Raw genomic sequence first — 26,742 nt, forward strand, 5'->3', positions numbered from 1 at the left:
TCTGTCAATAAGCATTTATTAAACATGCAAGGGACTAGGGGATTCAAAGACAAACATAAAGCAGTTCTCTGCCCTGAAAGAAGTTGCACCATACTAAAAGAAATAACATGAATACAAGTAAATTTATATGAAGTATTTATTAAATGCAAGTAAATTGAGGGAAGGAGCATTTGAAATTTACATATCCTCTATTGGAAAACATGAGAAGTTGTAAGTACAGATCAGTGCCTGAAGGTCCAAAAGAGGTACTAAGATACCAGAAAAGGAATTTAAGGAGAATTCAAGGGTATGTAGAAAGTTGAAAAAGGTAAAATTTTACCTACTTCATATTTTTACCAATGGCCAACCAAAATACAATTACTCACACTTACAGCCCAAACCCATACAATTTCCACTTGTCCAAACAACTAGGCAAGTAAGACATGACAAGTAGAGGACAGGACAAAAAATGCAAGTCACAAGAAGAGAAAGATAAATTATAGAAGAGAACAGAGTAGGAGAAAGCAAGACATTAGAATCAATGTCAATGTCAATGTTGTAGAAAATGAACAAAAAACGAGGACAACATGATTATAAAATATATTGAAGGTTCTTTGGGACATTTGTTTTAACTGTTAGGGCACTGACTCGTGACTTAAAAAAGAAGTAAGGAAAGAGAGAATTATTCTTTACCCATTACCAATTTGAAGTACAGGGTGATTCTATTTGAGATTCACAAGAAGTTCTACTTTGAATTTGAAAATCGATAGCTTTCATTTAAAATAGATTTCTATCCCTAAATGTACAATTTGAAGAGCTTTAAAAGTAGCATCCTTTGCGTGGGCCAAAATAGTTCTCTAATCCTTTAGAAGAAAACTAATTTTCACAAGTTATAATTCAGTTATTCTTGATACTTCTATGTCCTTCCAAGACAAATGAAAAAGTCAGATATCTTGAAGCAGAGAGCATATCACATTCATTTTATGTTTTAAGAATTAAAAAAAAACTGTTGTGGCTTTTTAAAACCTGAGTATTTCAGAGAAAATACATCATCCATCACACTCATTAAAGCTTAATACAGTGCAAAATGTCTAAATCAATAAGAATTTTCAGAAAAATAAGTTCAGTATTGCCTGAATTACAATGAGATAATTTCCTAATGTTCAAATACTTGAGAAAAATCTATAGATGAATTGTGAGAGGCATACCTGATAATCACCAATAACTGAGTTTGTTACTTAACACTGTGTTATGGTCTAACTTTCTAGGTTATTTCGTCAGCATTTACCTTTGTGACACATCCTGACTCTTTACCTTTTGAAAGGAGTAAATCTTTGGGATTCTAATTTTGTCCACGACAAAATATGAGAGGCTATTTTGACTGAGTAGTCCTCCAAAACAAATGGAACAGATTCTCAAAACAAAGGCCAAAGTTGATTTTAAATTTTAGTTTTCTGAATCACAAGTCTATATACCTACAATCTCCAAAACACCTCTGCCCATGAGATCTGGGCATAGGGTATGGTGGAGCAATAATGAAAGTGGGAGGGGAGAGCAAAAATGTGCACATTGCATTTGTTTTAAAGCTGAAAGAAATGCAAAGAGGAAAGAAGGAAGGAAGGAAGGAAGGAAGGNAACTTAGAAGCCCTGAGAAGCTAAGGTGTCTGGACCAAGGTGAGCTTTGGACTTGGAACTAGGATTGTGTTATATGAGAATTTAGCAAAATCATCAAATCAATTCTCAACCTCTTCCCAGAGACTGAAGTTCTTTGAAAAGGGGAAGAGGAGAAAGTTTAAGTTATTTGTGTTGAGGGGGGAAAAATTAATCTAACTATTAGTGGTAAAATGGAATTGAAGTTCAAAGGACTATCTTCGACATTTAAGGGAACACCACGCGTGGAGGCAGAAGCCAATGGCAGAAAGACTAAACAGTCCTCCATTCTGGTGAAATGTAATATGACAATAGGCAATGGTGGATCATGGTAGTAAGTATAACATGATGAATACAGAGAAGCATGAAGATATATATATATGTATATATATATACATATATACACACATTTACATGTATATATGTATAAACACAAATGCAAAGTAAAGTAAGTGGTAATAGGAAAACTCTATACACAACTACAAAAGTCTAAATGGACCATCATCAACAAAACAATTATAATGGAAAGCCAAGGAATTATAGTGATCAAGCTTGACTCTTAAAAAAAAGCAGATAAATATATCCCAACCTACTATAATAAGAGTACCCAGATTCAAATCCCAGTTATTCCAGTGGCTAGTCATCTCCCCTCTCATATACATCTTAGTTTCCTCATTTAGATTGGGGTTATGGCTGAACTGGATGTCCTCTAATGTCTAAAACTCTAAAGCTAAAATTCTATGAAAATTCAGACCAGAATAAAAGGACAAAGCCAGACAGAAGGTTGAAAAAGTAAGGTCTTATTGGTCCTCCCTTTAAGAACCACTATTTTCATGTACATTAAAGAAAATAAACCTCTGGTAAGTAGATAAACAAACAGTTGCTTTTCCATCCCTAACAATAAAGATAAAAGAGGAAGAGATTTTGGATCTCCTTAATTCCATAGGCTCATGACAATAATATCCAAAGTCCAAGAATCATATTTGCAATTCTTCTCTCACTTTCTCTCCTAACCTACCTTTGACTTCATGTATACTGAATTTTATGTAGCTTTTTAAGTATTTTGGTCTTTCTCATTAAAGCATTTTCTTTTTCATGCATGTAACAACTCTCCCTATTTATTTGTTCCTCCTTCCTTCTTTTCTGACATGCATATGGTCACATAGCTAATATATGTGAGAGGCAGGATTAGAATCAAGGTATTCCTGACTCTAAAACTAGCCATCTTTTCACTATAAAATTCAACTTCCTATATGCCATCTCTAGGACAGAAGATGTTAAGATTGGTTTTGAATCTATTCTCCAGAGTCTTCTTTGATATCTATATTTTTAGTATGTGGGCTCAGGAAAAAAAATAGCACTGCTAATACAGATTCACTGAGTTTGCAAAAATGTCAAGGCTAAATCCCTTAGCTTCTCTGGGTATCCTTTAGTACTTTAGTTTTCTATTTCCTCAAATGTAAAATATAGCTAAAATTATTTAATATACCTCCTTAAGTTTTAATCAGAAATGTATAATAAAAACTATTAAGAATTTTGCCATTTAAAATACCCTTAATGATCACATCCTATTAGGGTCTGATTATAAACCTTTCTATTCTAAATTGCTGTTTGTTCACCTTAAAGAAACATTAGCAAGGAATCTTGTCATTCTATATTTGTAATCATTGAATCTTGAATTACCTCTCACATCTATTGTTTTTTTAAAATATTTTTAAGTAAGCATCTGTCTGCAGTGTTCATTATCTGCTGTTCCCTCCATATATAGTAACATCCATCTGTGATAATCTCAGTTTTTCTTTGCTGTTGGGTTTTTTCCCTCCTGAGACAGTTTGATTTTTATGAAGTCGTAAAGCTTCTGTTAAAATATATTCCCAGAAGCAAAGTTTTGGTCATATTTTGAGGTTCAACCCTGTGAAATCATTGCTTGGGGAGAGGGGTCCACCTTCTGTCATTTGTGGCTTCTTTGCCTTTTTGGAGAAATAATTTAAACAATGTGTAATTTGAAGTGAAATATGATAAATCTCTTTTTAAAAAAACTTTTTTATGCTTAAATCTGTTCAAAACATAATTTCTGCAAGAGAAAGACTTAAATGCTCTCAGGGAAAAGTTTTGCTAGTTTGTGTATAATAACTTCAACCACTCAGAGAAGTAGCACCCAGCCAACAACCAACCACTGGAAATAGCTGTTGAAAGTAAAGATTACTTTCTTCTTCAAAAGAAAAAGAATTTTATGATTGGAATCCCTACTTTTGCTCAACAAACATCTGTCAGTTCTCCTACTGCCATCTGGTCATGGTTTCCCCTAATTATAGGCCAAGTAGCTGAAGAAGAAAAGAAAGACTTTTGATCATTCATTAATTCAACTAAATATTAAGCACTGGATATATGTAATAACCTGTTACATATAAATAACCTATTACATATAAATAACCTACTACATATAAATAATATATGTAATAACCTATTACAGATAAATAACATTTGTTCCCTGCCTTAAAAAATGATTATTTGAATGTTAAATCTGTGTGATTAACACATGAACAATGTCAATAGCATTATACTTGTAGGGGAGTGATGTCATTCTATAAAATTTTATTGAATGCTTACCATGTTTCTGGTTTGAATGCTCTGCCTCAGTGGCCAACCTTTTCCAAGTTTGAGTACCCAGAGGACAAATTCAAGCTCTCTGTCAGCCCTTCCCCCATTAACAAAGAGAGTTGAGGGAGAAAGTGCTTGCTTTAGGCCACTGGAAAGAGGGCATAAAAATGTCCTAAGGTGCTCCCTGAGTACTGGCTCTACATATGTGTCACATCTTCACCAGTGCTGTTTTAGGGTATAAAAGAAATGTAATGATATTTCTGCTTTCAAGGATATTACTGTCTTATCCAAGATGTAAAGCATATACATGTAAAATAGTTACATGTGTTTTTAATTAAACTCATATCAGTGTAATAGCAACCTCTGAGAAGAAGATGGAGATCAACATGAGTGACAACTGATAGTTAGGGAATTTGGAATTAACCCAGAAACCATGAGCAAAGGGGCAAAAGACAGTTGCTGCCACCACTATAAAAGCAGAGGAGCTGATCCTTTCAGGGCTCTCATTCTTGAGAACAGGGACCCATGTAGTAAAAAAAAAAGCCTATAGACCTGCTCTAGTACCTGTATTCTATTGCCTGATTATCAATTCATCAATTGCTGAGTAGAGCTGAGAGATATACACCAAACATCTCATCACCAAGAAGAACTTCATCAAACCTTGCTCCACCTGGTCAAGGCGCACAGCCAAGCCTGACCAGGGCCAGAGAGGAGAAGGAACCTCTCCAGCCAGCTGCTAACTTGATTAACAACTGATTATCCAACATTAGCACCTGTAATCTAGTATAGCCATCTCAACACTATTTTCCTTATCCTTGATCCTACCCCTTGAGTTATTATAATGAAATCCTTGAACTTATTCAGGTGAAGGCTATTTTATCCTAAAGATCAGTTTGATAGCCTTGCATCCAAGTGGAAGGAAAATACTTCAATATCATTACTGATTATTCTCACTATAAACATCTATCCATCAACCCAACCCCAAGCCAAGTTGTGAGTCAGTTCACAGATTCTCACCTTGTTACTTAGGCTTGGGCACTGTAGGTGGGACTAGTGCTCAGCTGAATAGTAAATATTGATGGGCCTGGTGGTGTTCATTATCAATCCTTGGTGTTCACCTAGGCTTCCCATCCTTACTTAATTAGGTCCTTATACCATCTGAGGATCTTGGGCTATCTCTTTATCAGGCCCAAATACAGAAGCACCATACCACACATAACATCAGTTAACAAGCATTAAATTTTTTCTCTCTCCCACCTCTTTCATCAAGAAGGAAACATAAACTTCATAATAAACATACGTAATGAAAAAAAACAGATTCCTTCATTTTCTATGCCCCAGGTATCCAAAATATTTATCTCATTCTGCATGTTGAATTTGTTATTTTTCTATCTAGAACTGGATAACATTCTTCTTTATGTCTTCTTTTTTAGTTTTAATTTAACTAATAGAATTTATTTCTAAACATCTCAGTCATTCTTCTTGTCCTAGCACAATTGCAGATATCACCAAAAAGATATGTATACATAGATGGTATCATTCATATTTCTATTTTTTAGTTCCTTCTCTGGAGGTACACATTCACAAGTTATTCTTTAAATATTACTTCTATAGCTGTATATACTGTTGTTTTGGTTATACTTGTTTCACTCTTTAATATTTCATGCGGATTGTTCTAAGGCAGTGATTCCCAAAGTGGGTGCCACTGCCCCCTGGTGGGTGCTGCAGCGATCCAGGGGAGCAGTGATGGCCACAGGGGCATTTGGGGGTGGTGAATAACTTGTAAGAGGGCAGTGATAGTATGTGACAGGGGTACTAAGTAATATATTTTCTGGAAAGGGGGCGGTAGGCCAAAAAAGTTTGGGAACCACCGAGTTATGTTGATAGTTTTCCTCATTCCTTCTCTGCATTCTTGATATGAATCCTGTTTACTTACAATGTATAATCTCTGTTATATATTGTTTAAACCTCCTAGCTAGTATTTTATTTAGGATTTTTGCATCTAAGTTCATTAATAAAATTGGTCTATAATTTTCTTTCTCTGTTTTTGTTCTTTCTGGTTTAGATTTCAGCACCACCTTTGTTTCATAAAAGGAGTTTGGTAAGACTCATTCTTTATTTTTATTTCAAATAATTTATTTAATGTTGGAATTAATTGATCTTTAAATGTTTAGTAGAATTCATTTGTGAATCCAACTGGTCCTGCTGCTTTTTTTTCAAGAAATTGACTTATGGCCTGTGTGGGATAAAAATGGATTACAAGTGCCTTACTCAAAAATGAGCATAAGTACCTCACACCAATCTGTGTGAGATACAAGTACCTCACTCAAAAATGAACATCGGTGCCCCACTCACTCAGATAAACAGAATTAGAGTCAGAAGGTAGAAGGAAAAAAGGCAGTTGTTTATTCCCCTTCATGAAAGAGAGCACTCCAATGTTGGGCTAAGAACTGCCCATTAACTAGACAGAAAGTAGTCAATATATACATAAGGCTCCTTCCCACCTCTCCTGCCAGGGCCTTGCACCAGGTTTTGATTTACAAATCAAAGCACCTCTGCTTCCAACCTAAATCAGATGAGGTAAGGTAAGCAACCCAACTACTCATTGACCCTTTGTCCTTCATCAGTCTCTCTCCCAAGCCTGTCCCAAAGTCCTCAAACAACAAAAATGTGACAAACCAGCTTTTGTAAGCTGAATACTCATTTTAAGACTAGCACACTCAATTCTGTCCCATGAATGGTCTCTTCAAAATCATTTTCTAAAACAGGTTTATTTAGATACTCTATATTCTACTCTTATTGTCTAGACCAGTGATGGGCAAACTTTGTAAAAAGGGGGCCAAAGGAAAGGAAATGCTAATCTGTCAGTCTGTTTCTAATGCAACTCTTTTGAAGTTTCATTGTATTGTGTCGAACTCGTTGTTTTCGTCAGATTAGGAATGATGTCATGCTGCAGGATAGAATATTTCAAGGGGCCACATCTGGCCCACAGGCCGTAGTTTGTCCATCACTGGTCTAGACAGTTAAATTTTTGTAAGCATTCTTCCCTTTTAATTACTTTGTTGAGTTTTTTGGCATATAATTGAGCTAACTCCTAATCATTGTTTTAATTTCTTCTTCATTGTCGGTATAGTCACCCTTTTCATCTTTAATGCTAGTGATTTGGTTTTCTTCTCACTTTTTAAAATCATGTTAATTGAAATTTCATTTATTTGAGTTTTTTCCCATGAAATCTTTTCCTAGTTTTATTTATTTGTTAAATGGTTTTCATGTATTTAATTGAACGGACCTCACCTTTGATTTTTAGGATTTCCAATTTTGTTGTTTAGTTGAGGATTTTGAATTTGTTCTTTTTCTAGTTTTTAATTGATCCCCAAATCATTTATTTGTTCTTTCTCTATTTTATTGATAATAAGAATTTAAAAACATAAATTTTCCTCTACCATTTTTGCTTTATCCCCTACATTTTTGTATGCTGTCTCATTATTATCAATCTCTTTAGTGAAAGTGTTTATTGCTTCTATGACTTGTTCTTAACTCACTTGTTCTTTAGGATTAAGTTATTTAGTGTCCAATTAATTTTTAATCTAACTTTTCCTAGACCCTTATTACATACTATTCATTGCATTATGTCTGAATGGGATGCATCTAATATTTCTACTTCTCTACATTTAAATATAATGGTTTTGGGGGAGAGTTGGGTAGCTCAGTGGAGTGAGAACCAGGCCTAGAGATGGGAGGTCCTAGGTCCAAATCTGGCCTCAGACACTTCCCAACTATGTGACCCTGGGCAAGTCACTTGACCCCCATTGCCTACCCTTACCACTCTTCTGCCTTGGAGCCAATACACAGTATTGACTCTAAGATGGAAGGTAAGGGTTTAAACGAACAAACAAACAAACAAACAAACGAAGGACGAAGGAATGAATGAATGAATGAATGAATGAATGAATGAATGAATAAGTAAATATGATGGTTTTAAATCCTGACATAAGGTCAAGTTTTGTAAAAATATCTTGTACTGCTGAGAAGAAGGTATAGTCCTTTCTATTCCTGTTGGGTTCTCTACAGTTAATGACTGTACTTAATTTATCTAAGATTCTATTCATCTTCTTAATCTCTTTCTTATTTTTTATTACATATACCTAATTCTGAGAGAGGGAAATTGAAATCCCCATTATTATTGTTTTGTTATCTATTCCTACCTCTAACCCATTAGGTTTTCCTTTAAAAATTTGAATGCTCTAACATTTAGGACATATAGGTTTAATATTAATAATGCTTCATTATCTATTGTTCCTATTAACATGTTAAAGTTTCCCTATTTATCTCTTTTGATTAAATCTATTTTGGCTTTATCTTTGTCAGAGCTCATGATTACTATGTTTGCTTTCTCCATATGAACTGAAGCATAGTATATTCTGCTCCAGCCCTTTGTTTTTACTCAGTATGTGTCTCTTATTTTTAAATTTGTTTCTTGAAAATAACATATTATTGGATTTTGGTTTTTTGACCTATTCTGCTATCCATTTCTATTTTATGGGGGAATTCATTCTGTTTACATTCAAAGTTATAATATATTACTAGTTATGATTGTACTTCCATTTTATTTTTCTTTACTGTTTGTCCTTCTCTCCCTCTCATTTTTGTCTTAACCCTTCTCCAAAGTCCAATTTTTTTAATCATTAACACTCTAATCCACAACCCTTCCAAGAGTCCTTCCCTTATTCTTTCACCTTACCTTCTAGTTCTTATTCTGTCCACCCTTCCAAAAGTGTCATCCTTTTCCCACTACCCTGCACTTCTTTATCTTAATATGAACTCACTTCTAAAAATTCCTCCCTTATTTTTTCCAGAATCCCTCCATTATCTCCTCATCTTGCCCTCCTATTTCCTGATAAATACTCCTTTTTAAGAATCCCTTCCTTAACTTATCCCCTTGCCCTTTTATTCTCTTAATCTATACTCCCTTATTTTAGTATTTTAATCCCTTAAAAGGACTCCTAATCCCTCCCTTATGCTATTCCCTCACTCTCTTGCTTTTCTGTAAGTTAAGAAAGCTTTTGCCCTTCTAGTTTGTATATGTTGTTCCCTCTTTAACTTAGATCTGATAAGAATAGGGTTCAAGCTCTACCAGCCCTCCAACCCTTCCTCCTCTTCTCTTTGAAAGTTCTTTAATTTAGGTTTCATTGATATGAGTTAATTGTTCTATTATACCTCTTCTTACACTATTTTATTATTATTTTTAAATCATTCTATTATATTCAGTTGAACCTTAAGTTTTCTTTCTCCATATACTTTTCAAACTATCCAAGTAGAGATGTCATTCTTGAGGCTTATAGATAACATTTTCCCATGTAAGAAGTAAACAATTTGACCTTGTTGGATCCCTTATAATTGGTTTGTTTAAAAAAAACTTGCCTTCTATTTATAGAATTAATACTAGGTATTGGTTTTGAGAAAAGAGTAATAGTGGGTAGATAATGGGGGTTAAGTGATTTGCTCAGGGTCACACAGCTAGTAAGTATGTAAGGCCAGATTTGAACACTACAGCTTCTTTATTTAAGCCTGATTTTTAATCTGCTTAGTCACCAATTGTCCCTATAATGGGTCTTTCATGTTTACTTTTTTATGGTTCTTGAAGATTACATTTTCTACAGAATTATGGTCTTTTCCCTGATAATAGTTAAAACTTTCTCCTCAGTCTTGTAGAATAATGGAATTACTATATTGGTTATTTCAAAACTCTTCATTTAATAATGCTGTTATTTGCAATATTTCTCTAGGTTCTGCTCAATTGACCCTACTTTAGTTCACAGTAATCTCTAAATCCATAGCTTTCATCATTTTTAATGTCATAATAGAATACATTGTACTCATAGATCCTAATTATGATAATTTGTTCAGCCATTCTCAAATTTATTGTTACTTCATTAATTTCCTGCTAATTGTCACCACAAAAATATTATTATATTTTGAACATATGGGTCTCCCCCCACCCCCGCTTCTTCAATTTCTTTGGTGTATAGGACTTGTACAAATGTCATACCAATATCTTGATCAAACAATATGCAGAGTTTAGTAATATTTTGGTCATAGTTCCAAATTCCTTTCCAGAATGACCAGACTAATTCACAGTGCTACCAATGGGCCAGTGATATGCTTCATTTGAATCAGTATTTGTCATTTTTCCTTTTATTTTTCAATTGTGTCTTTCAGATATGCATGAATTAGATACTCAGATCAAATTTTATTTTAAATAATGAGACCAACCAGAATGGTTGCCTGAGAAATATGCAAAATTAATCTTAATCCAAACGTCTATCTTTTTCTAATTTTAATTGTTGGAATTTTTTCATTGATTTTTTCATAAATCCAAAGAATCCTATAGTTGGAAGGAGGCCTTAGAGGTTACAAAGTTATGAAGTAGTATTATTTCTCAGAAAATTTGCTCAAAAAACAAAATCTATTTATTTTCTATGTGGCCAACATACATATTGCTTCTGTGCTGATATTTTGTTTCTTAGTAACTGGTCCCCCTAGATGCTATTTATATGTCCATCTGACACCAATATACACCATTTCTCCTGCATTCTGGTGTTGTTCCCTTAAAGATACTCTACAAGGCAGCCTTAAGAGAAATTAATCACATCATCAGTATAGAGTGGATTTATTGGTGCCCATGCTCAACCCTGAAGCAATTCTGTTTAGGGTGATGGATGTCATGATATACACAGAGACAATACCTTATTAATTAGTTAGAAAAAAAATTTTGTATTTTTAGGATTCTCCAAAATAAAGTGGAGAAAACTATCATCCTCAGTGGCCCAGGAATCTTTGCAAGTACTAGACATAAGCATAATGTGCAGTAAGACTAAGTTCATAAAATTTATAAACTTCCTTAAGACTGAGCAATCCCACTTCCAAAAGTGATATAGACAAGCTGATAATTGCCTTGTAGATTCTTCATGCCAAAATTAGATTATAAGAGAGGTAGACAACAGAGAAGATTAGGTCACCTCAGTGATGGGAAGTGTCCCACATGTGGTTATGGAATGAATATTATTAGATGTTAATAGAGCTCAGAACATACCACAAAGTAGCTGAAGCCCAAGATTGACTAGATTGAACAGAGGTTTCATTTCCCTCCCTGATTCTTTATATCCTTCAACAAATACTCCTAACCTTGGAGCCATATGCTTTTCTTGGATAGTCATTCCTGACACCCCCAAATTCTAATGTAAGCACTAATTGATTGTCTAGTTTATCAATCAAAACCACATATTGTGTCATCTATTTTCCTCTCGCATGCAGGGATCTCCTCTATAACATTTCTTATAAGACTGTTTTAGCCCTTTCAGGGTTACACGGATCTCTTACCTTTTAAGGCACTACGTTTGACAAGTACAGTGTGTTTCAGTGAAACCAACCAATGTTACTGATTATGTATGTGTTTTATTTTGTATCTTGATCTATCTTGTTGTTTATCAGTATGTTTAGAAAGAACACACTGAGAAGGTATGTTTCTGTGTATTTTTAATTCAAAGATCAGTGAATGGGCAATTACTATTGATAAATATGTTTTACATGTTTCTAGTGCAACAGTGCCATTTTTTTAACTCTTGGGCTGTTTTCAAATGTATTTATACTCCATTGCCATATAATTTCACTAAAACCTTTCCTGTGTATGTATATTTCCTAAGATAGGGTCACTGTATATAACTGATTCAATTACAGCTAGGTGTGTGTGTGTGTGTGTTTATTTTAATTTAACTTTGCCTATCCTTACTTTGGTGGGATATGACAAAATGTTAGGTTAAAGGAACCAGACTAGAATTTACATTTGTCTTGAACCAGCATTTTCATTTTTTCTGGTCTAAATGCATTTTCATTATTTCTTCTTTTCTCCTTCATCTACACGCATACACACACACACACACACACACACACACACACACACACACACACACACACACCTATGTATACTGGTTCTCCTGAAATACCTTTTCTTACTTTTAAAAATCTCCACTCCCCATAGTCCATCTCATTAATCAGTTCTTATCAAAAATTATTTTCCCTTCTCTGTAATCCTTCCCTTAGAGTGCTAACTGATCATATATTTTCAATTTTATACTGTAATCCTGCCCTGACACTTACCCTCCACATTTATTTATGTTCTATTAGCAGAAAGATACTTTCATTTCAACATGCTGCCAAAATCCCAAAATAAATATACTAAGAAGTGAACTCATTTCTCCTCCTCTACCTGCCTAAATCATCATCCCTTTCCAGTTTCTCCATTGTCAACAACAGTACCAACATCCTGCAGGAAAATTGGGACACCAATACATTATAGAGGTTGTGTTGTAGTCTAATCCAACCATTCTGGAGAGTAAATTAGAATTATGACCAAAGGACTCTAATACTGTGCATACCCTTTGATAAAGCAATACAATTATTTGGTCTGTATCCCAAAGAGATTTTTAAAAAGAGAAAATAACCTATTTGTACAAAAATATTTATTGCAGCTCTTTTTGTGATAGAAAAGAATTGGAAATAGAGGGGTTGCTCATCAATTGGAGAATGGCTGAATAAGTTGTGACATATGATTGTGATAGAATATTATCATGCTATAAGAAATGACTTTGAAAAAATCTGTAAAGACTTGCATGAAATGATGCAAAATGAAGTGAAGAGAACTAGAACACTGTACACAATGAGAGCAATTTTTTATAAACAGCTATGAATGATATCATTATTCTCAGTAATGCAGTGATATGAGACAATCCAGGAAACTCATGATGTTGACATCTGCCCACTGAGAAAGAACTGATAGCATCTGAATGCAGCCTCAAACATATTGTATTTTACTTTCTTCTTTTTTTATTTAAGATCTCTTCCACAAAAGTCTATTACAGAAAAAAAAGTTTTATGATTGCACATGTAAAATCTCTACGAAAATGCTTAGTATCTCAAGGAAGGGGAGAGGTGGGAAAGAGGGAGCCAAAAGGGAAGGAAGGAGAAAGAGAACTTAGATCTCAAAAAAAAATTTAATAAATATGAAAAAATAATCTCACATTTAATTGGAGAAAAATAAAACATCATTTCAACAATGAGTACCAGTGTCCTCTCAGTTTCCCAGGATTACAATTTTAGAATTTAATCAATAATTTTCTTTCCTTCATCCACTTCATATAACCTATCACCAGTTTCTAATATCAATGTCCCCTTTTCCTTGAAGTTTTTCTTCTGAAATATATTTTGTAATGGTGAAGTTCAATGATTAAATCAATCAAGACATTTCATTCCTTACTTAACGTAAGTGATTAGATGCCTTTATACCTGAATCAGTTGAGAATCAGTCTCAACTAATCAAACAAACATATTAGATTGAGTTGGAAATGTCTTTGGATGAATTAGAGTAACTGTGAGGAGAAAGTGTTCAAAGGGCTAAGGAAATATTTACATACTCTGTGTCATCTATAAAATGGGAGATCAGATCAAAATCCAAGATATTTGTACATCTGGAAGAGCTTTTTATTTCAGTGAGCAGTGAATGAGGAGAGAGCATTCCAGCTGAATACTCAGAGGAGTCATTTATGGATAAAGAGGAATCATGCACTTAGATTTCCACTTTGCTCTTCTGTCTCCCTCCAATGCTTTTATTTTCCTTTTTTACTCTCTCCTTTATACATTATGTCTTTAAAGATACATTTTTACCTATGCATTACTATGTCCTCCTTGGAATTGGAAAAGATTTATACATGTATATAAGTACATATACATGTAAATATATCAACATACACATTCACTATGGCACAAGTTAAATTAGGCCAGTCTGCATTTACAGTTCATCTTCACCTGCCACATTAAGCAGTTTGATCCATTCAATTCATATCCTTGATTCTATTTTGTTGTCCCTAGCTAAAATACAAATCACTAGAAATAATTAGTCAGTGTTCTCTATTCTTCTTGAAAAAAAAACCGGCTTTCTTTCCTTGGGGCCAGATTCCTTAGGGAAAACCCAAGGGAACTTGTCTTATACAATATGTAAGAACAAACAGGTTTCTCAGGGTATTGTCACTGAAGATGATGGTATCAGCCATCAAGAGTGCTTGTAGGGTGCAGCTGGGTAAACTCAATGGATTGAGAGCCAGGCCTAGAGATGGGAGGTCCTAGGTTCAAATATGGCCTCAGACACTTCTCAGCTGTGTGACCCTGGGCAAGTCACTTGACCCCCATTGCCCACCCTTACCACTCTTCTGCCTTGGAGCCAATACATAGTATTGACTCCAATACGGAAGGTAAGGGTTTAAAAAAAAGAGTGCTTGTAAACATATTTTTCTGTGTTCTCCAGAGCAAGGACTTGAACTGGGTTTATAAGTCAAGAGGAGAAATAATTATCAAGATCACATCCCTTGAAACAATGTACTACTGCTTTTCAATAGACTATACTCGTTAGCAAAACTATGGCATGCATGCTGAAGCGTGCCGAGGGGCTGCTCCCTTCTACCCCTCCACACACAGCTGAGTACATTTCTGACATCCCTCACCCCTCTTCCCAGAAGCCCAGTGGGAGTGCTTGAACACTTGGTCTCTAAAAGGTTCACTAACATTGGACTAGGCTGACTGTTTCAAACTGAGCTTATATCAAGTGAGAGGGGAATTTCCTATCTCTTATCAAAGGTGAGACTCTTCATCTGCTATTATCTATTTATTTGAACTCTCCTCTCCAACATCCTTGACAACCACCTTTGCCTTTTTTACCTCCAGGGAGGGCGTGGTTTCATCTCTTTTTCTGTAGACTTTTTATTAATCCATTTCCATGGCAACTCCTTGTGCTTACCAAATTGGGTAGGCATTGCTTTGACAACATGTGGGCCAACCTATATTTTCTCTGTAACATATTGCCACATCTATGAAAGGAACTCTTTTCTCATTGTTCAATGAATATGTCTTATAATAGCTACACTATGATTTCACATATTTTGGATCATACCTATTTGTTTATATTTTAGAAATCCTTTATACATACACACACATAACTTAATGGCAGGGACATTATTTCCATTATTCTCATGTATTTTTCATGACTCAGTAGAGTGTTTTGAGCATAACACATGCTACATAAATGATTTTTAAATCAAATTTGCTGAAACTATCAACTAGACTCTCAATAAATCAAAAATCATTTATTATTTCTTTTATCAACTTTCTACCATATTGTCCATGTAGGATTGATAAAGGAATAATCCTGTAAAGGAAAGGAATAAAATCCCTATATATCCTTTCCTTCTTAATTTCTTTACTCACTCTTTGAACCAGATCCATTGATTAATCTTGAGGTTCTGAATTAAAAAATGGCTATATCCTCATGAAGTATCAACACTAAGCATAGTCATTCATTGGAAAGCCTGAAAGCCAAGAAACACAGATTCTTGCACTTATTCTCCCATTAACCAGTTATATTACCTGTTACTTTAAAAATATAGCCTTCTGTTTCCCCAAATTAAACCAACAAGTATTTGTTAAATACTTAACTATATGTGAGGCACTGTGCTAAGTCATGGGTATACAAATATGAGCAGAACCAAAGACAATCCTTGCTCTCAAGGAGATTAAAAGATTCTTCTTGGTGATGGCAATACAGTAAAGGGAGCTGAAAAGGCAAAAGAAATAGGAAAGTATCTTGGAGAAAGTTCAGATAATCAGAAGCACCCCCTAAAAATGAATGAAGACATGGCTAGCCTGGATAATCTGTATTAAATGAAGTCTCTTGAAGAAACCAGCCAATTAGAGAAAGAGGATTCATGAGTAGAGAATGCTTCCAATGTGATAAGTACAGGAATAGAGTGAAGAGGCTTCTGTTGGATGGTTAAAGACGTCTGGAGTGCATGAAGAATCACACATGAAATGAGGGAGTTAGATTAGAATTGGGATTCTTAACCTGGTGCTTATAAGCTTTTAAACAAATATTTTGAAAACTTCTTTCAATAACATTGGTTTCCTTGTAGTGAAGTATATTTTAATTTATATATTTCCAAATATTATCATGAGAAGAGGACTATAGACTTACCAGACTGCCAAAGGGTCCATGATACAAAAAAAGGTTAAGAATCCATAAACTAAAATTATCTAAGTCCCTTCCAGCTTTATGGCTGGAATGAAGATTAATGTAGATTCATAATTCTACCCTAGAATCTAATATGTGGATATTTTCCTCTTCCCCTTGATTTAGCTCAAACAAGGATGGAATTTCTTAAAGTGAATTTTAAGTAAATATAAATGATTTTAAATAGATAAAGAAATTCTTTTTTGCAACAAGAAATTTCTTATTCTAGCAACCAAAAGTTTAGCCAAAGATTGACTTGGCTAATATAGCTAAGAGGGTATTCACATCCCATTCCTTTGTAAAAAAGTTTTTTTTCAATTAACAAGTACTTGTTTCTCTCTTTTCTTCCTTATCCCTATTGGAGGGGGGGGGGGAGCATAACACAAATCCAATTTTGTTTCAAACCAAAAAAATCCATAATCCAACTCTTTCCCCCTATTTCAACCATATTTTGTTACTTAAGGGAATAAACCAAAGTTACTGAGAACTTTTACCTTGGGTTGTCTACTTTGGCTTCTTGCAACAAGTTTCTGAGTCTTCTCTTTTGGTAAGGATTCTGTAGACTGCCCTTTCTAGCAGACAGTGATTCTTTATACTTCTGTTTTACATAGTATTCCCAGTCTTTTCATGTCTCATTTTCTTTCTATGCCAATAACTCCTTCCTTAGACTACAAACCATTCTACAACTGCTGCTAAATAATAACTCTCTGATTAAACTGGTCTGCATAATGTATATTGCCAGTTGGTTGGCAAGGCTTAGATCTGAAGATCACCAAAGTTCATAGACTACAAAGCCAGAAGAAACTTTAGAGTGATCTATTAAACTCCCTCATTTTCAGATGGGAAAATCAAGGCCCTGGAGGTAAAAAAATTTGCCCAAGATTCTTCATGTATAAAATGGGAAGAACATCAATTGAATTATCTCCATCATAGAGTTGGTATAAGAAGACAACACAACAGTATATGGTGAAGTGTTTTCAAACTATAAAGCACTAAGACCAACAATAAGCATTTATTAAGCTTCTACTTTGTACCAGTCATTGTGCTTATGTGTTGAGGATTTAAAGACAAAAAGAAAACAATTTTTCCTTCAGACAAGTTATATTCTGCCAAGACAACCAGCATGTAAGTAAATATGACTTGCTTTATTTGATACAAGAGGCAATAGGGAGGCACTAGAATTTGAGTAGGGGATTAGCATGGTGAGACCTTGCCTGTAGGAATATTACTTTGCAACTTGGAGGATGGAATGATGATGGGGTAGTCTTGGGGCATTGAAATAAATTAGGAAGCAGTTACAATACTCAAGTGAGAGGTGATAAGGACCTAAACAAGGGTGGTGGCCATGTGAATAGAAAGGGGGTGAAATCAAAAGGCTTGAGAAATTATTAGATCTGTGAGATTAGGATAAGTAAGCACTTGCAGATGACTCTAAGTTATCAACATTAAGTGTAATATATATGATGTTAAGAAGAAGAGTGTGATTGAGGAAAAAGATAATGAATTCTATATTGGATTGTTAACTGTTATATACTTATTTAAATGGAAATGTCCAAAAGGCACTTGGCAGTAACGGGTTGGTTTTTAAGACAGATTTTTACAAATAATGGCTATTAATGTTACTATTATTTGTAGAGCAAAGATGACTGACATGCCATGATACATGTGAGTAATCAGTCCTTTCTTATTTACTAATTATTTTCAAATAAATTAAGAAATATTTATTAAAGAATTTTTAAAGTCACTATGATTTTCTAATGATATTGACCTCTTGTGCAATTTCCTGGTAATGAACAGTTTCTCCTACCATTCCAGGTTCTTTCTGTTAACTCTTCACCAATGTGTACCAACCCCTGGATGGCTATTTGGTTTTCCCAAAAATTCTTTCATTCAGTTTACAATACTTGAATGTAAACAGCAAAAAGACATTTTTTCTCCATGGGAAACATTCTTTCACATGATATCCCAAGTTTTCCCCATAATTCTTGAGTCCCAAATTCTTACTCTTCCTGACTTGAACTTTCAGCATACAATCTCACATCCCTCTTAATTTAACATCACCTGTATTCTAAATCCTTCCTTCTTCAACTTTGTCTTGAACTTTGTTCCAATGAAGTCTTTCTCTTTCTCTTGTCTCTTCCATTTATTTTTTTCTTCTACCAATAATATGTACAAATCTCTCCTCTCTATATTCACTCTTGCTATACTCAGGATGCCAAAACCATTTTAGGGACTTGAATATACATACACAAACACCATAAGAAGATGGAATCACTTGACTAAATTAAGCAATTAGTCAAAAATGATTTTGTTCTAATATGAGGCTTACTTATATTGATATTAATCTAGCAAATTTAACTAGAGTAATGTATGTGTATGTGTGTGTTATGAGGGGGAAGCATAATGGCTTAGTAGAGAGAGCTGATGGCCTTGTTCTCAGGAAGACTTGAGTTCAAACCCTACCTCTGCAACATTGGCTGTACAACCTCAGACATATCATTCATCATCTCAATGTTCAAGACAACTAAGACTATTAAATTGCACAGAAGGTATAGTCAGCTTTGGGAGAGGAAGTTTCCTTCACTAGGAATTCTCTATACTAATGCACTCACAGGTCTAGTCCAAATCCTATAATTTATTTCTCATATTCTTCTCCTATATTTGTATAGATTTGTCTTGCTTGGTAAAGCTTCAATCATTTGCTACCTCACCAACCTTATTGCCCACTACCCACACTTTTCCTATACATACCCTGACAATCACTTTCCCCAAATGCTATTTTGATTATGTCACTCCTTTTTATAAAAACTTCAGAAAGCTTTATGACTCCCTATTGAGCCTTATCCCACATTAGTGCAGAATAATGCATTCAAACATTAGAAAGGACCACAGCCAAATCTGCTCCCTTTACTCACTCTCACTTCCATCAGATTCTACCCAATTTGACTCATGTCTGTTGCTCAGCTAAGATTAACATTGGTTTAAGTAACCTTCCTGCACCCCATGTTTTTCCTGGAGGCCAGTGGAGACAAAGATACAAATCATAATTACAAGAGGGACAGGAAGGCAAGATGGGGAAGAAGTAACTAAGAGAATAATGTCGGTAAGTTTTAACTAGCCAGAAGGAAGCTAGTTTGACAAAGAATGGAATAAGTTTTTTTCTTGGTTTAACCCTATGAAAATTCTGTGGAATAACTTAAGAGGTATTATTTTTGGTGTTTGAAAAATAATATTCTGTAGCTGAGTAAATTAATCATGATTACAGAAAATAGAGGAGTATTAAATATTCCAATTACAACTCACTAGATTAATAGCATCTGTAAGCCATATAGACCAAAATCATTCCTGAGAAATTGCTTAATTCAGCACACTAATTCCATCTCCTTATGGTATTGAACTATAAATAAAACTTCACAATTACTGAAATAAAGTCTATACACAAATGTCTTGTGCTTGGGGCACCAATGTAAAACAAATCAAAGAGCAAAAACCAACAAATAATGAATGCCCTGGTCCAATAAAATTTTGATTAATGGAAAAGGAGAAGGCATGGGTTGTTCTGGTTGATGAAATATGAGCTTTTATTTTAAAATACCTATGATAAAATGGGTTATGTCACATACTCCCCAAAGAACCCAATTTTTTTTCAAAACATGTTAATAGCTTTTTTCTAAAATGTACTAGTCAGCACTTCCGGGTTAAGATGGTGGCAGAGTAGAGGCAGGGCAACTTTCTCTCCTTACCAACAGATATAGAGTACATCCAAAGGACAAGAAAACAAAATCCAGATGAAAGAAGGGACCCCACAATAGGACTCAGTATCAAAAGTATGAAAGTATGTGGGAATTGGGCACTTCCAAGCTATAAGGGGAGGAAATAGCTCCCATCAAAACGTGAGCAAATCAAACCTCTCCCACCCTACCCACAGTTCTAGAGTCAGAGGCTGCGCTCCAGAGTAAGCTGGGGCACAAAATCTAGCCCCTAGGTGGCTAGCTGGCACTACCAGGAGCTTGCCCCTGAGAGCAGCAAGACCTAAGATCCCAGGTGGCTGGAAAACTCAGACTTTAGACATGGGAGTGGGGCTGAGAGAGGCAGAAGCAGGCCCCAGCATGCTCAGACTCAAGGGAACATCTCAGGTGGAGGAGCAAGCATGGGCCAAGTCCCAAGCTCTGGGCAGCTTGCTAGGACTATGGGGGCTTGACCCTGAAAACAGCTGGACCAGATACCCCAGGAGGGTTCCCAGAGAAGCCAAGAGACACACAAAGTAGACTCAGGCAAAAAACTGCTCCCTAAATTTATACAAAGAGAATCAGATTGCCTTACTCAGCATTCTGGCACATAAAACATAATGATGCCAATCAAGGCCAATCAAGAAATAAATAATAAGGCCAAGAAAAAAGCTCAAACACTTGATAACTTCTGCACAGAAAAAAACCCAGAAAACAGAGGAGGACAAACAATTAAAGACATCCAAACCTTCCCCAAAAAATGAAAATGGGTCACAAGATCTAGAAGAGTTCAAATCTGAAATTATGAGAAAGATGGAAGAGATCTGGCAAGAAAATAACAGTTCAAAAGGCAGAATTTCTCAATTGGAAAGTGAGGCTCAGAAATCAAATGAATTGATAAGCAAACTGAAGATCAGAAATGACCAGCTGGAAGCCTTAAAGAACCAGATAGAGCAGATTGAAAAGGAAAACCAGACTCTAAAGGCTAGAGTTGGGCAATTAGAAGCCAATGATCTCTCAAGACAGCAAGAAAAAATAAAGCAAAGTGAAAAGACTGATAAAATAGAAGGAAACATGAAATACCTCACTGAGAAATTGACAGATCAAGAAAACAGGTCTAGAAGAGACAATTTGAGAATCATTGGGCTTCCTGAAAAAGCAGAAATTAATAGAAATTTGGACTCCATACTAAAAGAAATTATTCAGCAAAACTGCCCTGAAGTTCTACAACAAAAGGGCAATATAGACATTGAAAGGATCCATAGATCACCCTCTACACTAGACCCTGAAAAGACAGACCCCAGGAATATAATAGCCAAATTCAAGAGCTTCCAAGTAAAAGAAAAAATATTACAAGAAGCCAGAAAGAGACAATTCAGATATCAAGGAGCACCAATCAGGATCACATAAGATCTGGCAGCCTCCAGACTAAAAAACCTCAAGGCCTAGAATATGATATTCAGAAAGGCAAGAGAACTGTGTCTACAAGCAAGGATTGCCTACCCATCAAAACTAACTATATACTTCCAGGAGAAAGCATAGGCATTCAACAAGATAGAAGATTTCCAAGTATTTGCACAGAAAAGACCAGGACTAAATGGAAAGTTCAATATCCAACCACAAAAACCAAGATAAACATGAAAAGGTAAATAAGAAGCAGAGGAAAAAGAAAGACAATTCTTATTCTTAAATTTACCCCTTTAAGGGCCTTAAGAAGATCAAATTATTTGTATACCTATATGGAGAAATGTTATGTTTAATTTTTGAAAATCGTATTCACTATTATAGCAATTAGAAGAATTATTCATAGGGAGAGGTTAGAGCACTAAATGGTCTAAAATGAGATGGGGCGGGGCAAAAAAGAGGGAGGGTGAATAATAGATGGCATCAATAGAAACTTGAATAAATAAGAAAAATAGGATATTCAATACCACACAAAGAGAACATGGGAAAGGGAGGGGATCAACGATATTATAAAAAGGAGAAGAGAGCATTAACAGGTAATATTTGAACCTTACTATGAGCAGAATTAACCCTGAGAGGAAAGAGTAGCTATATCCATTGGGATATAGAATTCTATCTAACCCTACTGAGAAAGTCATAATGGATCAACCAAGGGGAGCAGGGGAGTGAGGAGGTGAAAAAAGGGAGGGGAGGAGAGGATGGACAGAATTCATTAGGCTTTAAAAAATAAAAATGAGGAGAATAATAAGGGTGGGGGTGGAAAGGGTAATAAATCAAGGGAGGAGACAAGGGGGACTTGTCTAAAACAAACCACTGGCTTAAAAGGAAATAGCATAAGAAGGAATGGTAAAACTAGGAGAGGATACCAAAATGTTGGGGAATATTCAACTGATAATTATAATTCTGAATGTGAATGGGATGAGAACTCACCCATAAAATGGAAGCAAATAGCAGAGTGGATTAGAAACCAAAAGCCCACTATATGTTGGCTACAAGAAACACATATGGGGCGGGTGGACATATACAGGTTTAAGGTGAAGGGCTGGATCAAAATATTTTGGGCTTCAAATAAGAAAAAAAAGGCAAGAGTGGCAATCATGATCTCTGACAGAGCCAAAGTAAAAATAGATTTGGTTAAAAGAGATAGGAAAGGTAATTACATTCTGATAAAAGGCAGTCTAGACAATGAGAAAATAACAGTGCTCAATATATATGCACCAAATGGCATAGCATCCAAATTCCTAAATGAGAAACTGGCAGAGCTCAAGAAGGAAATAGATAGTAAAACCATAGTAGTGGGAGATCTAAATATTCCTCTTTCAGATCTAGATAAATCAAACCAAAAAATAAATTATAAAAGAGATAAGAGAGGTAAATGAAATCCTAGAAAAATTAGATTTAATAGATATGTGAAGAAAAATAAATAGGGCCAAAAAGAATACACCTTCTTTTCAGCTGCACATGGTACATTCACAAAGATTGACCATATAATTGGGAATAGAAACTTTGCAAACAAATGCAAAAGAGAAGAAGTAATAAATGTAACCTTCTCAGATCATAATGCAATAAAAATAATTATTAGTAAGGGCACCTGGACAGGCAAATCAAAAGCTAATTGGAAATTAAATAATATGATTCTCGAAAACCAGTTAGTTAAAGAAGAAATCATAGAAACAATCAATAATTTCATAGAAGGGAATGACAATGATGAAACATCCTACTCAAACTCTGTGGGATGCAGCTAATGCAGTAGTCAGGGGAAAATTTATATCCTTGAATGCATATATTAACAAATTAGAGAAGGCAAAGATCAATGAACTGGTCATGCAAATTAAAAAATTAGAAAGGGAACAAATTAAAAATCCCCAGCTAAACACCAAATTAGAGATTATAAAAATTAAAGGAGCAATCAATAAAATTGAAAGTAAAAGAACTATTAAATTAATAAATAAGACTAGCAGCTGGTATTTTGAAAAATCTGATAAAATAAACAAAGAACTGGTCAATCTAATTTAAAAAAAGGAAAGAAGAAAACCAAATCATCAGTATTAAAGATGAAAAGGGAGTCTGCACCTTTAATGAAGAGGCATTCAAGGCAATCATTAAAAACAATTTTGCACAATTAGAAGGCAATAAATATAGCAGTCTAGGTGAGATGGATGAATATTTACAAAAATATAAATTGCCTAGATTAACAGTAGGAGAAGAAGAATATTTAAATAATCCCATATCAGAAAAAGGAATTGAACAAGCCATCAAAGAACTCCCTAAGAAAAAATCCCCAGGACCAGATGGATTCACAAGTGAATTCTATCAAACCTTTAAAGAACAACTAATTCCAATACTATAAAAACTATTTGACATAATAAGTAAAGAAGGAGTTCTATCAAACTCCTTTTATAATACAAATATGGTACTGATCCCAAAGTGAGGTAGATCAAAACAGAGAAAGAAAATTAGAGAACAATTTCCTGAATGAACATAGATGCAAAATTCTTGAAGAGAATACGAGCAAAGAGACTCCAGCAAGTAATCCCGAGGGTTATTCATTATGATCAGGTGGGATTTATACCAGGAATGCAAAGACAGTTCAACATCATGAAAAGCATTCACATAATTGGCCATATCAACAAGCAAACCAACAAAAACCACATGATTATCTCAACAGATGCTGAAAAAGTCTTTGACAAAATACAACATCCATTCCTATTGAAAACACTAGAAAGTACAGGAATAGAAGGACCTTTCCTAAAAATATTAAACAGTATATATCTGAAACCATCAACAAGCATCATATTCAATGGGGATAAATTAAAAGCCTTCCCAATAAGATCAGTAGTGAAACAAGGATGGCCTCTATCACCTCTGTTATTTAACATTGTACTAGAAACACTAGCAATTGCAATTAGAGAAGAAAAAGAAATTGAAAGTATTAAAATGGGAAATGAGGAGACTAAGCTATCGTTGTTTGCAGATTATATGATGGTCTACTTAAAAAAATCCTAGAGAATCAACTAAGAAGCTTGTAGAAATAATCAACAACTTTAGCAAAGTTGCAGGATACAAAACAAATGCACATAAATCATCAGCATTTCTATATGTCTCCAACACATTAGAGCAGCAAGAGGTAGAAAGAGAAACACCATTTAAAATCACCCTAGACAATATAAAATACTTAGGAATCTATCTACCAAAACAAACACAGCAATTATACGAAAATAACTACAAAACACTTTCCAAATAAATAAAACTGGATCTAAACAACTGGAAAAACATTGCGTGCTCATGGGTAGGACAAGCTAACATAATAAAAATGACCATTCTGCCCAAATTAATTTATCTATTTAGCACCATACCTATCAAACTACCAAAAAACTTCTTAACTGAATTAGGAAAAACCAGAACAAATTTCATTTGGAATAACAAAAGGTCAAGAATTTCAAGGGAAATAATGAAAAAAAATGTGAAGGAAGGCAGACTTGAATGAANAAGACAGTGTATGATAAACCCAAAGAGCCCAACTTTTGGGACAAAAATCCACTATTTGACAAAAACTATTGGGAAAATTGGAAAACAATATGGGAGATATTAGGTTTAGATCAATATCTCACACCCTACACCAAGATAAATTCAGAATGGCTGAATGACATAAATATAAAGAAGGAAACCATAAGAAAATTTGGTGAACATAGAATAGTATACCTCTCATATCTATAAGAAAGGGAAAATTTTAAAACGAAGCAAGAGTTAGAAAAAATGACAAAATCTAAAAAAAATTTTTTGATTATATTAAATTAAAAAGTTTTTTACAAACAAAAACAATGCAACCAAAATCAGAAGGGAAACAACACACTGTGAAAATATCTTTATAACAAAAAACTCTGACAGAAGTCTAATTATTCAAATATACAAGGAGCTAAAACAATTGTATAAAAAATAAAGTCATTCCCCAAATGATAAATGGGCAAGGAACATGAATAGGTAATTTTTCAGATAAAGAAATCAAAACTTTCACTAAGCACATGAGAAAGTGTCTTAAATCTCTAATAATTAGAGAAATGCAAATCATAACAACTCTGAAGTATCACCTCACACCTTTGGCTAAAATGATAGCAGGGGAGAGTAATGACTGTTGCAGGGGATGTGGCAAAACTGGGGCATTAAGGCATTGCTGGTGGAGTTGTGAAATGATACAACCATTCTGGATAGCAATTTGGAACTATGCCCAAAGAGCGATAAAAAGGTCACTTACCCTTTGATCCAGACCTAGCATTTCTGGGTTTGTATCCCAAAGAGATCATAGATAAACAGACTTGTACGAAAATATTTATAGCTGAGCTTTTTGTGGTGACAAAAAACTGGAAAACAAAGGGATGCCCTTCAATTGGGGAATGGCTAAAGAAATTGTTGTATACGTTAGTGATGGAATACTATTGTGCTCAAAGGAATAATAAACTGGAGGAATTCCATGTGAACTGGAAAGACCTTCAGGAACTGATGCAGAGTGAAAGGAGCAGAACCAGAAGAACATTGTATACAGAGACTGATACACTGTGGTAAAATCAAATGTAATGGACTTCTGTACTGGCGGCAATGCAATAACCCAGGAGAATTGTGAGGGATTTATGGAAAAGAACACTACCCACATTCAGAGGAAGTACTGAGGGAGTGGAAACACAGAAGAAAAACAACCTCTTGAACACATGGGTTGATGTGGGCATGGTTGGGGATGTAGACACTAAATGACCACACCAATGTAACTATCAATAATATGTAAATAAGTCGTGATTGATCACACATGTTAAAACCATTGGAAATGCGCATTGGATATGGGGAGAGTGAAGGGGGTTGAAGGGGAAAGTAAAAACAAGAATCATGTAACCATGGAAAATGTTTAAAAAAAAATAAAATATTTAAAAAATACATTGTACTAGTCAGCTGTTACTATATTAGCAAATAAAACAACTCGTATTGATCCTGATTTATCATAAACCTTAATTAAATATAGTTAGCATACTTGCTTCATTTTGAGATGACACAAAATGAGGTGGAAAACATCTTTTTATTCCCAGAATCCAAAATGATGCCTTGCACATAGTAGGAATGTGCTTGTTGAGTTATATGGAAGACAATTGGGACAAATTTAAAGATCTAATTTGGGATCCAGAAAATAATGGCAATTAAAGGGCAGGAAAGAAAACCAAACTC

The sequence above is a fragment of the Gracilinanus agilis genome, chromosome 3, assembly GCF_016433145.1.
Source record: "Gracilinanus agilis isolate LMUSP501 chromosome 3, AgileGrace, whole genome shotgun sequence".
Lineage (NCBI taxonomy): Eukaryota > Metazoa > Chordata > Mammalia > Didelphimorphia > Didelphidae > Gracilinanus > Gracilinanus agilis.